General features: G+C 41.2%; 1 protein-coding gene across 6 annotated transcripts in view; it reads left to right on the top strand.

Moving 5' to 3' along the window:
- The first annotated feature begins 1,649 nt into the window (after window positions 1-1,649).
- GPBP1 (GC-rich promoter binding protein 1) overlaps window positions 1,650-14,095 on the top strand; it is a 38,025-nt gene continuing 25,579 nt past the window's right edge. Inside the window, exons 1-3 of one of the 6 annotated variants that reach the window (XM_048291071.1) lie at window positions 1,650-2,357; window positions 2,485-3,529; window positions 4,442-4,509. The gene's annotated coding sequence lies outside the window, so the exon portion shown is untranslated. Of the gene's footprint in view, window positions 2,389-2,484; window positions 3,530-4,441; window positions 4,517-14,095 lie in introns of all 6 variants that reach the window. The other 5 variants (XR_007200845.1, XM_048291066.1, XM_048291068.1 and 2 more) reach the window with 5 other exon arrangements.

Genomic DNA, 14,095 nt, shown 5'->3' with positions numbered 1-14,095 from the left:
GTGGCCGGTCACGGGTAGGTTTCGCCGGGGCTCAGTACTGGGGGCACTTCCGTTTAATATCTTTATCAATGATCTGGATGAGTGGATTGAGTGTGTATCCTCAGTGTTGCAGACAACAACAAGCTGGGTGGGAGTATTGATCTGCAGAAGTGCAGGAAGGCTCTGCAGACGGATCTGGACAGGATGGATTAATGGGCTGAGGCCAGTGGTGCGAGGTTCATCAAGGCCAAGTGCTGGGTTGTTGGTTCATAGCTGGGCCAGGTGTTTCCTGTTCACAGTTTCAGGTTTGGCATCAGGCTGTGCAAATAATCAAGGGGCACAGGGAATGCTCTCGCACCCTGCCTGGGAATCCTTGCTTCTGCAGCACAGGCAAATAAAAGGACAAACAGTTTCAAGAATGAGGAGAAAGGAGATGTCACTGCAGTCAAGATTGTGATGAGAACCTAGAAAAACACTGCTGGTGTCAGAAATCAGAACTGGGGTTTAACTGCTCAGAGTTCAGCTGAAGATTAATGTAACCATAATTGTTTCAGAGCTGTTTCAGAGCTTCTGTCAGTTTAAAGATGAAATTAGCATGTGCTTTTTCTACTTTATTTTCTCAGCTGTTGATTTTTAGTAAATTTTCTGGTAATTGTTACTTTCTAGTGATTTCTATTAAGTTATGAAAAATAGTTTACTTTGGCCACATCTACAAGCCTATAAAATGCATTTTTAAAAAAAACCACTTGCCAGCATTCTTTCTAACGATATCGAAATATAATTTTCTAAGTTTAATTTTTACCTAATCAATTGAAAAAAACAATTTTAGTTGCGTTGGTAACAGGATTTCAAAACTGCAAACCCCCAATCTAAACAGTCAGATCCCAGGCACTAAGAATCTACCCGTCACGTTTCTCTCAAAACTGCACGCGCGGAGTAACTGCGCGGAACACCTGAGTATTTCCACTCGTGCTCTTGTACACCGAAGCCGTTTCCATCGATTTAGAGAAGATACTGATATTTGGTTTGATTAACTGGTGGTTATTGGTTCTTACTGGCCTCGGCCCCCGCCGGTGCCGCGATTAAACCGCGCTGCGGGCGCGGGCGGCGCTCGGCCCAGCGCCGGCTCTGTCCGCAGCTCCGGGCACGGCGAGGGCTCTGCGCTTGCCGGTGCCCGCCGCACCCCGCCTCCTCGGCCGGCGGGGACCTCACCGGCACACAGCAGGCCGGCGTCGGGCCGCGCTGGGCGGGCGCTCCCACCCACATACGCGGCGGACGGACCTTCCAGCCGGGGTCCCGCGGCGCCCACCCGGGCCGGTGCGACGGACCCGCGGCCGGAGCCCGTGTCTCGGTGTGGGTGCCCCGTGCCGGCACCGCCTCGGCGCTCTTTCCCCGGGCGCAGGCGGGGCTGCGCCACTGCACGGTTAATTACGGCGGCGCCGGGGTCTCCCGCCGTGGGGGCGGGGCGCGCGCTGGGGATTCCCAGTCCCGCGCGGAACGTTCGGGATGGTTCCCGTGACGTCACGGCGGGGGCGGTGCCGGGGAGCCCCTCCCGCCCCTCCCGGGCTCCCGCGCGGGGGCTCTCGCGAAGTTTGCGCGTGCGCGCGCGCGCGGGGAGCACTGCGGCGCGGAGCAGCGCCATTTTGATAGAGCGGGGCGAGCGCGCGGCGCGTGTGTGCGCGTGCGTGTGTGCGTGCACGCGCGTGAGGCGGCGGCCGCCGGGGCGTCCCTGGGGGGGACACTCGGGATACCCCCAGGACACTCTCGGGAACGAGCACGGGGCAGACACGGAGCAGCCGGGCTGCCGGTCTCCCTCCCGCGCCGTGCTGCCCGGACCGCCCTCGAGGACGGCAGGGGGAGGTGCTCCCGGTGGCGGGAGCGGGGCGGCTCCCGGGAGGGCAGAGGACGAGCGCCCGGCGGAGGCCGTGTGAGCCGAGAGCCGGGGTTCTGTGTGCCTGCACACCCCGGAGCGGGCGGTTTGTCTGTCCGCACACCCCGGCAGCGGGGTCTGTCTGTCCGTACACGCCGGGAAAGGTCGCGCTGGAGCTTCACCGGCGGCTCGCTGGCCCAGCTCAGCGCTTCCCGCCCGGGTGCCTTCTGCAGATCTGTTCACCTTTACCAATAAAACGAGAAATGACCCTTTCTTTCCCTGTTCTTTCTGCTTCTCTTTCCCCCCAGCCCCCACTCCCTGTCTCCCCTCGCTCCCGCCCTCTCTTTCTCTCGGGATTGAGAGGCAGGGGAAGGTTTTCGCTGATAGGCTGCGTCCTCCGTCAAGCGTTCCTGCCGCCCTCTCCGGGATGTGAGTGGAGGTGTAACCGAGGCTTCCGTTCTCGGGCTCGGCTCCCTGACTGCATCCGTGTTTGCTCTTTAGGATCCAGGTTTCTGCTAGTTTCTGGTTTTAAGATTCAGGTTTTTCGGTTTTGTTTTGTGTTTGTCTAGCGCCAGTCCAGATTTCATAAGGGAAAACTGATTTTTCTGTGTTTTTTTTTTTTTTTTTTACCGTAGGTGGCTTGAACGACAGAGTCAGTCCTGGATGTTTGCAGCCTTTTGCTTCAGCTCGCAGAGAAGAAAAAAGGTGAAAACTGACCTGCAGCAGCTGCTTCCTCTGAAGGAGAAGAAATATCAGCCACTACTCTGGGATTACTTGTGCGTGCTTCGTCCTGAAAAGGCCTCTGAAACAATCAGACATCTGAGAAGAGAATTGAAAAAGTCTTGAGGTTTTTTCTTCTAGCAGTGTCGAGCACATCACCCTTGGATTCTTTTGTCCACATGGCATGGATACATGGCTAAATTTATTAAGTTCTGAATACTTCAGCTGCCAAAATGAAGTGCTTTCCTCTTTTTAGATATCTTTTTTCTTCTCAGCAACATTTTGTCTGAGTCAGAGGCGTAACCAGTTTTGTTAACTGGCTACAGGTTAAATGTGGCCTGAGTCACTCTGGAGGCATTGCTGAAAACTTTCATGGCAGATTGTTTTTCCTCCCTTATTTTATTTTTTAGATTTTCTGGCATAGTCTTCTCTCACTTTGCAATAAGACCTATTTTCTAAATGAAGAATTTAATAGATGTTTGTTTATCCTTTTATATTTTATTTAATATTTTTGTTTAAAAATGTTGTTGCCTATAGGCAGTATGGCAGTATCCAGATAACTGTTGTTTACAGTCGCCTGTGCTGCCAGAAGGTAGGAAATGTTCTACAGTTCATATGTGAAATTTGGGGTTTTGCCTTCACAGTCTGTGGTCTAAAACCTGTATTTATTTCACCTGGAACTGATGTTGCGTATAGTGATATCTACATGGAATAGACAAGAGAAGAAGCTGTCAGAGAAAAGAAAAGGTTTTTAGGACGGACATTTGGCAGACTTTGTAAATAGCCTTGCAGGATCTGTAAGCAAGAAGGATGGGTAGCTGATTTCTGTGAGGTCAAATCTATGTCAAACTGCTACGAATGTAGTATCAAGGGGAACTCGGGATATTATCTCAAGGAAAACAAACTGGAAAAATATAAATCACGCAGTACCTAACACCTTGTGCAGTCCTCTTGGATTAGGTAAGTGTTGTAGTGTTCAGAAATCAATTTACTCTTGAAAAAACATTTTATCAGTAGGACAGTTAAACCAGTAATTTTTACTGACTAGAGGTTCTTTTGTTGTTGTGGTTTTTTCGTTGTTGGTGGTTTTTGTTTTTTTTTTTGTTTTTTTGTTTTGGGGGGGGTTGTTTTGTTTGTTTTGTTTGTTTTGGTTTTTTTGTTTTTGTTTTTTTGAGAATGTTGAATATTGAAGCTTGTTAATTTTTATTTGCTGGTCTTTATAATTAATGAAATAATTCCTTAAGAATTTGAAGAATACAGGTACAAGAAAAAATGTGTAGGTGAGAGTGTGATTTTTATGGGCGATTAAGAAGTAGATACACCTAGACTAAATCCATAAGAAAAAAGTAGATGCATTTAGACTAAATCTATAAGAAATTTAGCCTTCATGTTGATGTTCTAGTCTCAGCAGTTATTGTTACATCCTTTTGACCAAGTCTTCCGGATAGCTTGCATGTTTCAGTCCTTCCATTTGTGTTAGGTGTGTTTGCAGCATCAGAGTAGTAACACTATAGAGGTTTTTTTACTCTTTTTTTTTTGCTTTCCACTATTCTTTGTCACTTATGAAAGCCAGAGGTTTTTTTACCAAAAGTTATTTTGCTGCTTATGCAGGCTAGCTTTTTTCTGTGTTGATACTTTAAGATTGGCTTCAGTGTATTTTTTATTCTGTAATGGGAATGAGTTAGTCTGACTGGTGTGCAAGTATAGCACCATAAAAAAACCTTGTTTCCTTTGAAGGATTTGAAATGAAATCTCGTGGTGAACTGGCTAATCTTCCTTGTTATTTTTAGATGTATTGTAGTTTCCTTTCCTCCCACAGTGATTAAATATTTTTTAATTTTGGAATTAATGTGTTTATAATATTTTTTGTAGGTTTGCATTCAGCTGAACTGCTACTGCCTCAAAGAAAATTAAGATGGACAGAGCAACTTAATTCAGAAGTCAGTGGTAATTTTACTGAAGTTCTCTATCCCCTACCCCACCTTGATGATTCATAAGGCTTTAAATAATTAAAGCATTATTGGATAGACTTCAAACTGAGCATCTGGTAGAGGTTACACATTTACCTCAGTTGTCACCTTTTAAAATATTTTTGAGAGCTTCTGCGATACTGAAGTATTATTAGTAGTGAATGAAAAAAAAAAAGGTTTTCTCTAAGGGCAGTGCAAAGATATTTGGGAAGATTGCTTGTGTTAAAACCTTGTAGAAAAAGTGTAGTTAAGCATGTGAAACTTAAGCCTAAGTATTTAAAAATTACTGTAGTGTGTGTTAAGTCCTGTAGCTTGTTATTTTGACCACAAATGAAGGACTTGCATCTACATGAATTTTGTAAATTCTCGGTCTCGCTAAAGTTCTTACCTGTGTGTGTCAGTATCTAAAAGTTGAACTGGCTTAGGTTTTCTGCTTTGGTTGTTCTTGCTGTTTTGTTATTTTAACTTCTGTTTCAGTTTTGTTGTTTTGAAAATATGGAAACTATGGAACATGAGTAGGGGGCTGTTTCTGTAATTTCTGGCTATGACTTGTGGCTCTTCTGTGTTGAGTCTTGGTGTGGCTGGGATTGACTGGTGAGCTGAGCCACTTGTTAAGGAACCAAACTAATGGAAAGAATGATCTTGTACATTCCTTTACTTGTATCAATACGTTTTGTTTGAAAGCATTTGGTAAATTGAGAGTTCAGGTGTGAGTAGCCATTTCATTTGATTGTTGTCTATTGTATGCTCATGAGAGTAATAGAAATATTCACTTCTTAACTCATAGAAACATGATGTGTTGCTTTTTTTCCCAATATATTAGTTTTCAATGCTGTGAGATACTTTTATTTCTTTTCAAGAGGCTCTCACTGAAATCAAGGAGCTACAGCCCCCACTTACTATTTTGGGTGACATATTTATCTAGACTCTTCTCCTGCAAGTTTTGAAGAGTTTGCTTTTTAGCTTCATTAAATTAATTCTGTATTTACACCTCTCTGTTTGCTGGTAGGATAATTCTTTTATTCCTTTCACAGTACATACGCTTGGGAAGTTGTAGTGTCCCACACTTAAGGGGAAAGGAGAGCCCAAGATTCATAAATGCTTGTGGTTGAAAGGGACAACAAAAGTTAGTGGAGCCACAAAAAAATCACCAAAATTACAGTTTTGTCTGTAAATTGCACACTTGGCATTGAAACGGGTATGTCTGTCCCTGGCCTACCATATAAGCACACAGCTTACATAGTAGGGATAGGGTAGAAGGGAAGAGATGAATTGAGGAGAAGGGAGAGAGAGGAAAAGAAAGAAAGAGAGAAAAAGAGATCGCTAGTCCTGGTTCCTAGTGTTGGTCTAGCTGATGTGATGTCCTGGGGTGTGCAGCCAGGGCTTGACAGGGTACCTTTTTATAGATAGGTTTTCTTCCCCTGAAGCTAAGGTTTTCAGTTTCTATGCAGATCAGTTATCTTGCGTGGTCCATTCTTTGAGGCCTTCCTGGAAATGGGTTGGAGGGGTTTGGGGGGACCTTGGTGGTCTCATTATCCCCCTACTGCATTGGTCTTTGGTTAACAGTTCATGCCCGCTTCTGTGCTGGTGCTATCTTTTTGTTGTTTTGTCCATGGATTAGAATAAGGATGTTTGTCCCAGAAGAGTGCTGCCCTACCTCTGCATGGCCCCTTCTCCGGCCACATCCCGTTTACCAGCAATCATTGGTTGGCTCTGCAGTCATCCAGCTATTGATGTTCGAGATATACAAGTTAGTCCCTTACCCTCAGGGATTATATAGAAGGGTATTTTTTTCTTATTTGTGTGCATATGTGTTTGACTAGGATTCAGGAATATTTTACAGCTGTGCCCTTGTACCTGAGCAAAATTCGTACCTATTAAGGAGAGAATGCCAAGCATGCTGGTCCACTTTAATTTCTTCCCTAGATTTTTGTTTTTCAAGTGCTTATAGTCTGTTAAGTGCTTTGCAGACAACTATGAAGGTAATGTCCTTGCACCCAAAATCTTACACTTTAAGCCTTGATGTAAACATAGCTTTAGTAGTGGAATAAATGCCATCAGGTATCTTTTACTGATGTGTTTATTCTGGTAGGTTCATAAAATGGGTACAGTTGTACTGGCTAATTCTTTAGAATGGTGTAGGCTGCTCTACTGTTTGAAAAAACTGTTGGTGGAAACTTGGGAAAATAAGTACCCTTTAATCTTGCAGCAAAGCTGAAATGGAATTACATCAGTAAAATGGTAGAGGCAAATTGTGCCGATATTTAGTGTTGTACAAGTTAATGTACTTTGTGCTCCTTTTATTTTGTCCTCCATTCTAATGAGATTATTCCATTTAACATGTGTGGATGAAGCTGTTACCGTGACAGTTCATCAATAACGTCTGAGGAAGTTGCTTTTATTTCATTTTTTTTAGTAGTAGTAGTAAATTCTGTCCTGCAGCGACAACTATTTGCAGACCTCATAAACAAATGTGAATGAAACTTGGCATGCTTTTTGTTTTGTTTTTTCTTACTCTGTGTATTTGAGTAGCTGAACATGGCAACTGATGATAATGCCCTTTGTGGTGCTATCAACTCTTCCACAGTCTTCCTCCTTTCGTATCTTGGGTAAACGTAGGGAAACAGCTGAAATAGGGAATTGTTTATCTGCTTTATATGCTCAGCACAGGGCAAAACTTCTACATTTTTCAACTGCTACTTATTCCTTGTGATGACTCCAAAGTGCTAAAGAATTCCTGGTGATTTCCTACATAATGTATGCTAACTAAGGCAGTGATGTAATTGGACTCACACTTCAGCTTTTGGGTTTGAACCTTGCTAAAGGGCAAAAAATGAACATCTATCAGGCTTTAGGCTAAATGATCAGTACCATTTAGTTGAATCATTACACATCAAGGTCTGTAGACTCTCAAGTGGGAGAACCTGTGTGGCTGTGGTTTACTTTCAATTGTGAAGTTATTTCGTGTTATAAAATAGTTTGCATTTTGGGTTTTTACATCAACATTTTGGTACAGTGCCAAAATGAAAACTTGTGGCTAAAAAGTCATCATTATGTTATTTGAAGCACTTAGCAGCTTCATCTGCATCTAAAACACTTCTTACAAGATGTTTTGATTGTTGTAACATCTATATTTGATTCACAAAGATGAAGTTCAAAACCTGTTGCTTGTGAACCGTAATTATACGTAGAAAAGGGGACCATATGATGAAGACCAATGCTCACATTCTAGATCCTTATGCAAAACAGTGTGCTTTAGTTAGTTCATTCTCCCATAAAGAACTTGCGCCCTAAGTAGAAATGAAGGTGGATTTTTTTTGGGTTAGGTTTTCTGGTTTTTGGCTAAGTCTACGTACAGCTAGGTGTTAAGGCTGTGGCCTTACTAAAGAATGTGTTGGCTTTAATTGGTTAAAAAATTGACCATTACATTTTGACTCTGTACACTTCTCATGCCTAAGCGTAAGTGTTCAGATCTAACAGAGGACCTTGCTCCTTCCTCAGTGCTCTGCAGGAAATCTTAGTTTTTATGCTTGTTTTTAAAACATGAGGCAAGAAGGTAAATTATAAATTCAATGGGTATCTTCTTTTGTACTTCTCTATTGTCCATTGGTAGAATATATATGAGGACAGTTCTGTATTAGATGGTGGGGACAGCAAAACTAAAACTAGAGATTGTGCTCGCTCTGCAGTAGCGTGATTGAGAAATAAGAGGCTGCAGTTGAACTGCTTCAGAATTTTTTGTTTAACCAGTGGGAGAGATTCTCAAAAATTTAGCTCCCTTTCCTTGCTATTGAAGTTACGAGTTTTTGGCAATAAATTCTAGAAAACAAAAGAATGTGAGAGAATTACCATACCCAAACCTAACCTTTTTTTAAAAACAGTTTTACATTGAAATGTCACAAGGGGTGACGTGACCACTTTCCCTTCAGAGTGTTAAAAGTTTGACTGTGAAGATGTAAATTTACTCTGTTGTTGTGGCTGTTCAGTTACAAAGAGAGAAAAGAAAGGAAGAAACTTCAACTGAAGATTCTATTTGTCATGCTTTTGCAGCAAGTTATGATCAGTAGAAATGCTTCCAGTTTCAAAAAACTTAAAAAGCTTGTGTAAGGGTTTAGTATTATATTCTGATTTATTAACATGCAAATTTTGGATAGCAAAATAACTTGAAATTAGCTTATTTTGATTTGTTGAAACTACATGAATCACAGAGTAGTAAGGAAGATGCCTAGTAAACTGTGTCTTCAAAAGAGAAATGAAAATTTGGATGTATAGGTTTTAAATAGAAGTATTGCTTAGAGCTTACTTTTAGCAACTTGACTTCAAATTAGTGCTACTCTTGACTAGAGATAGCAGAGAGGTGTAACAGGGAAGGATCTGGTATCCCTGGAAATTTTTCTTTTGAGAGAAGATGTGTTTTATGGCAGAAGAAGAAACCTTTGGTGGCATGGGTTATTTTGAAAGCCTGCTTAGTTTGAAAAAAGTCCCGAATGATTCTTTATATAAAGAGAGAGAGTGTATAGTCTGATGGCTGGGTCTTGTGCACATAGTTTCTTTGCTTAATTCAGACCAACACTTGGTAGTTTGCCTATGGCTCACGATAAAGAGCTGAAGCCAAGATTTGAAGCTGGCCCATGATGGGAGGACTGAAGGGATAGTATTCTGACTACCTTGTTGAACCCTCTGAAATTCATACATATGCTCTTGTTTGTCTTCTGATGAAATAAGAATTTGATATGTATGCTGGCGCTCATTATAAAGGAAGCAAAGCAGCAGCAGTAGCAACAAATTGAGACACTGAATATAACCTTTTTTTCCCCCCTGCTCTCAACAACATTATAGTGTACTTTAATTCTCATGGCTTACAACCTTCTTTTACCCCATTTATTATATTATGCTAAAAATTACATTGACAAAGTGAGGGTGGGTTGTCAGGTGTGTAGAGTAGAAGTGGAGTGAAGGGTCCCCTATATAATTTGTGGTGTGTTGTACTTACTATAATGATAATCTGTGAGGCATTAGATAAAAGCTCATAGGAATGTGCCACTTAGATCTGCATACATGCTAATTTTAGACTTCCTTGGAAAATACGAATGCAGATATCATCTCAGTGCTTTTAACATTTATTCTGTTCGCGGTTTTCTCTGTGCTAATCAGTTGACTGAACGTCTAAACTGGTCTTCAGGGAGCGTGAAGAAATTTGTATCTCTTTGCTAATTCACTGAATTCATGGCTTGAACTTTCCCCCCCGCCTCCATTACAAGATTTGAAATTCCATTCATAAGCTTCAAGTATTCCTACCTGTTTGAGTTTATATTGCCGTTTATTTTAATGGTCTTCTGACAATCTCTCAAGTTCCCAAGTGTCACAGAAACTATTTCCTGTAAGATGATATAGACTACACAGAGACAGAGCATAAGTATAGAACATGAAAATACAGAACTATTTTCCCTTGGTTTTGCTTGTCTTCTGGTGATGGGTTCACCTGTCAGGATTTGGTTTGGTTTTTTTCCAATTTTAGATTTATTTTAAAATTTGTTTTTCCTACAAAACTTCAGTGAGCTTCATTTAAATAGGATGTAGTTATACTATGGTAAATCCATTCCAAAAGCACACAACTTTCAATAGATTAAATTTTTAAAATGTAGGAGTTTTGGCTATTTTACTATGTTATTGGCCTGTTTTTTTCTTGTTATAGTAATGACACTGTTTTATCTGTTTCTTCATGTTAGAACATTATGAAAAAGCAAAGCTGTTTTTATTTATTCTCACAGTTCAGACAAATAGTGTTACCAAATGTATCTTACCTGTAGTAATTGTTTAAAGTATTGAAGATAGCTTTCTGAGCTAGAGAAATACCTTTATTTTGTTCAGTGAAAGAGACTTCCATGAGGTTGGATCTATTCAGTTCCAGTGAGACTGTCTCTGCCAGCTGAATACTGGTTAGACAAGTTAAACAACGCCCTTCAAATTGGGTGGGGACCATCTCTGGTCTCATGTCCTTGTCATCTTCAAGCTGTGCTGTGCTTTTTTCTCCACCCTCAGTGAAGAAAGAATCAGGTTAGGGAGCACTTAAACTTGTAAGTCCAAGGGGCTTGACAGGATGCTGAGGGTTCCATGATGGGTGTTCCATTCTTCCATGAGTGCTGATGCTATTGCAAGGCCATTCCTTATTATCTTTGAGAGGCTAATGGTCTTTGGGAGGGGTTCTCAAGTAAGAGAAGAGAGCAAGTATTAATCTTGTCATCAGGAAGGATGAGAAGGAGAATCCAGGGAACTACAGGCCAGTCAGGGACACTTCGGTCCATGGGAAGGTTGTACACCAGCTGATCCTGGAAGGGTGTTTCCAAACACTTGAACAACAGGAAGGTGAGTGAGAGCAGTCAAATGGCTTTAAGAAGGGGAAATCACACTTGAACAAGCTAGTAACCCTCTACAATGAGGTGACTAGCTTCCTAGACGAACAGAGAGTGATGTATGGTGTTCCTATTGACCTTAGTAAGGCTTTTGATATTGTCTTCCATGACATCATCATGGAAAAGCTGACAAGTATGTGTGGAGAAGTGAGCAGTGAGGTGTATCCAGAACTATCCGAGTGGTCAGGCACAGCTTGGCAGGGATGTAATCAGTGGCACAAAGGCCATTTGGAAGAAGCTGAACAATGTACCCCAAGGATCAGGACTGGAGGTCCTGCTGTAGAACATCTTCATTAAAGTGCTGGACAGTGGGGCAGAGTTTACCCTCAGCAAGTTTGCAGGTAATATAAGATAGGGAGAACTGGCCGATACAGACACTTGGTGTTTGTGCTGCTGTGCAGAAGAATGTGAATAGAGGATCCTCATGAAGCAAAGGGAAAATGTGAATTTTCTGGAATAGCAGCTGCATATGCCAGCTACAGAGAAGGACCTGGGAGTCCTGTTGACCAGCAAGCCAACCATGAGCCAGCACTGCATCCTCATAATGAGTAAAGCCAAAATCTCTCTGGGTGACAGGGGGAAGAGTGCTGCCAGCAGGTTGAGGGGAGTTCAGCTTTGTCTTGTATGTGGCCCTGGTGGAGCGACGTGGAGGACTGTGTCACCCTTGCAGGCCGTGTAACATGGTTACAGGGTCTCTGATATAAGAAAGGGTGGGACTTGGTGGAGAGAGTTCAGTAAAGGACCACAAATACGATAAAGGGACCACAGTATCTTTCCAATGGGCAGAGGCTGATACTTGGTTTGACGTTCTAGGGAGGTAAAATTGGCCATTAGTCTTGGTTTGAAGTTCTAGGGAAGTACAAGTTGGCCATTAGTCTTTCAGAGTTATCTCTGGGTGTTATATTTTAGTTTTTCAGAAGGTTCTTTCCACATTTAAAATTAGTAAGCCATTAAACTCACTTCTCATGTAGAATTGTGTAAAGGTGAAAATTATGAGAGAGACTTTAGTTTTGTTAATACTATTGATGGGACTAGAGACTCTTGGTACAAGAGTAAGACAGGTTTCCATCAGAAGATGTTGCAAGGTAGCTTTGTTATAGGGTGGTGCCTAAAGTTCATGGGCCTCTTTGTCATAAAGAGTTGCATTGTTGAGATTTTCCTGCTATAATCTGTGAAGGGTGTGGACCTGGAAAAAAAAAGGTAGGATTACATGTTTTTACTCTTGATCCTTAGGAGCTGTGAAATTGTTACAGTGTTTATAGGTAAGTATATTAAAAAAGTAATGCTAAATGTATTTCCTCTAGAGCTACTTAAACTGAATAATGACAATCTCAAATCACAGCACTTAAATTGAATGCATATTATTTTATATTCCATGGTCCTTTCCGGATTCTGTATTTTAATAATCAGGTCTATTCTTTTTCTTATTTGAAAATTTTCTTATTTTTTCTTATTTGAACTTGTTTGTAGAAAAACATAACATGGAACTGAAATCCCAAATGCTTTTATTACATCTTCTTTCTCTGCCCTGCCATCTTGCAGTATTTCAGAAGGTGATTTCTTTTACCCTGCCATCTATGGGCTCTCTTGTCCACTTATTCAGACAGTGCAGAGATTGCCTCCAGCTGAATTCTCAGAACAGTCAGTTTTCCAATTCCTGTATTGTGCCCTTCCAGAGATGCTCTGTGGCTATTTTTAGTGTTGTGTAAATAGAGATATTTTTTTTAATGCTGTAAAGGTTTGATGAATACAGTTGAAACAAGAAGAAATTCTGGGTAAAGGATTGTCTTTAAAAGGAACCAGGAGTGACTAGGTGAATTATGTTTTTTGTGTAACCAGTTTATTCCAGACCTCAGTAGCCTTTGTTTTCATGATACATTTAAGGCCAGATTAAATACTTTTGTAGAGGAATTTGCTATTCTACTGTGTTGTCAGAAGCAGTGCAGAAGACACGATGTGACTTTCTACTATGTGAAAGTAGTCTGCTTACACTGTAAATTTTCCAGAGTTTGAACTGGAGACTTCCTTATTTTATTTTTTTTAAATTTTATTTTCTTTTATTTTGAATTTTATTTTTAGTTTATTTGTAGCTTATTTTTAGTGTAGCTTATTTTGTAGTTTATTTTATTTTTCATTTTAGTTTTAATTATTTTAAAGCTTTGTCTGTACTAACTGTTTCCAGCATTTTATAGATGCCTGGCATGGGGGAAAAAGAATAGTCTGTGTCTGTCTTCATGTCTTATCCTTTTTCTTGGTAATGTTTCGCAGCACAACTGCTTCTTGGTGTAGTGCTGCAGCTAAGTGAGGTAGTAAATACACACAATTTTGTCTGTACTGGCTCTGCAGTTGCCCTGTACTGGGTCTGGTGTGTGACTGCAGTGTATTCGCATTTTTGATGTGCTACGCAGAGATACAATCTGGAGTAACAGATGCTTGCTGGGGTTCTGCACTGTGCTTAGCCTGTGGTGCTCTCAGGCTGTACTAGTGGTTGGAAATACTGCCACGTACCGCCAGCCAGCCTGCCTACTTGGTGGAATTGCCCCAGGGTGAAGGGTGTGAAATCCATGACTAACATGACTGTGGTGGCAGCAGTCCCAAATTTAGCACAAATGGTGTGAGAATGAGCAAGCATTTTTTTCCCCATGTCCCCATAGTAAATAGAGGAGAAAAAACCCCAAGAATTAAAGAAATTAATTTTTGCTGCAAGAAATTACGTAACTTTATTAAAATGTGACAAACTGTGTTTGTTAAAGCCAAGATGTACTCCATAACACTGTTTCAGCTAGTTTGTTTATCTGCATCTCCTTGATCTGTGTATTTCATGCCCCTGTTTCATGTGAGAATTGCATGGTGGAGGTTTTAGTTTATAAAATAGCTTTGCAAATGAAACTTAAATGTTAATAAGTTTGCTTGTCCTAGTAAGAGTGAAATAAATGTTGCAGACAAAGTAAAAATTTTAATATTAAGATGAAGTTTGAGGAAGCACTTTACTAAAGTGATCTGAAGGCAAGCTAATCTGAAAGTTGTGAATAGAAGAGTATTTCTGCTTTTGTACCATATTGAATTCTATATGTGTTATTGCAGGAAAAAACCAGGATTTTACTTGCATGTTGGTTGTAGTGGGTGTTCTTCATGCTTAAAAA

Source organism: Corvus hawaiiensis, chromosome Z, assembly GCF_020740725.1.
Source record: "Corvus hawaiiensis isolate bCorHaw1 chromosome Z, bCorHaw1.pri.cur, whole genome shotgun sequence".
NCBI lineage: Eukaryota > Metazoa > Chordata > Aves > Passeriformes > Corvidae > Corvus > Corvus hawaiiensis.
The sequence above is the reverse complement of the archived record's forward strand: the minus strand, read 5'-3'. Positions and strand labels throughout refer to the sequence as shown.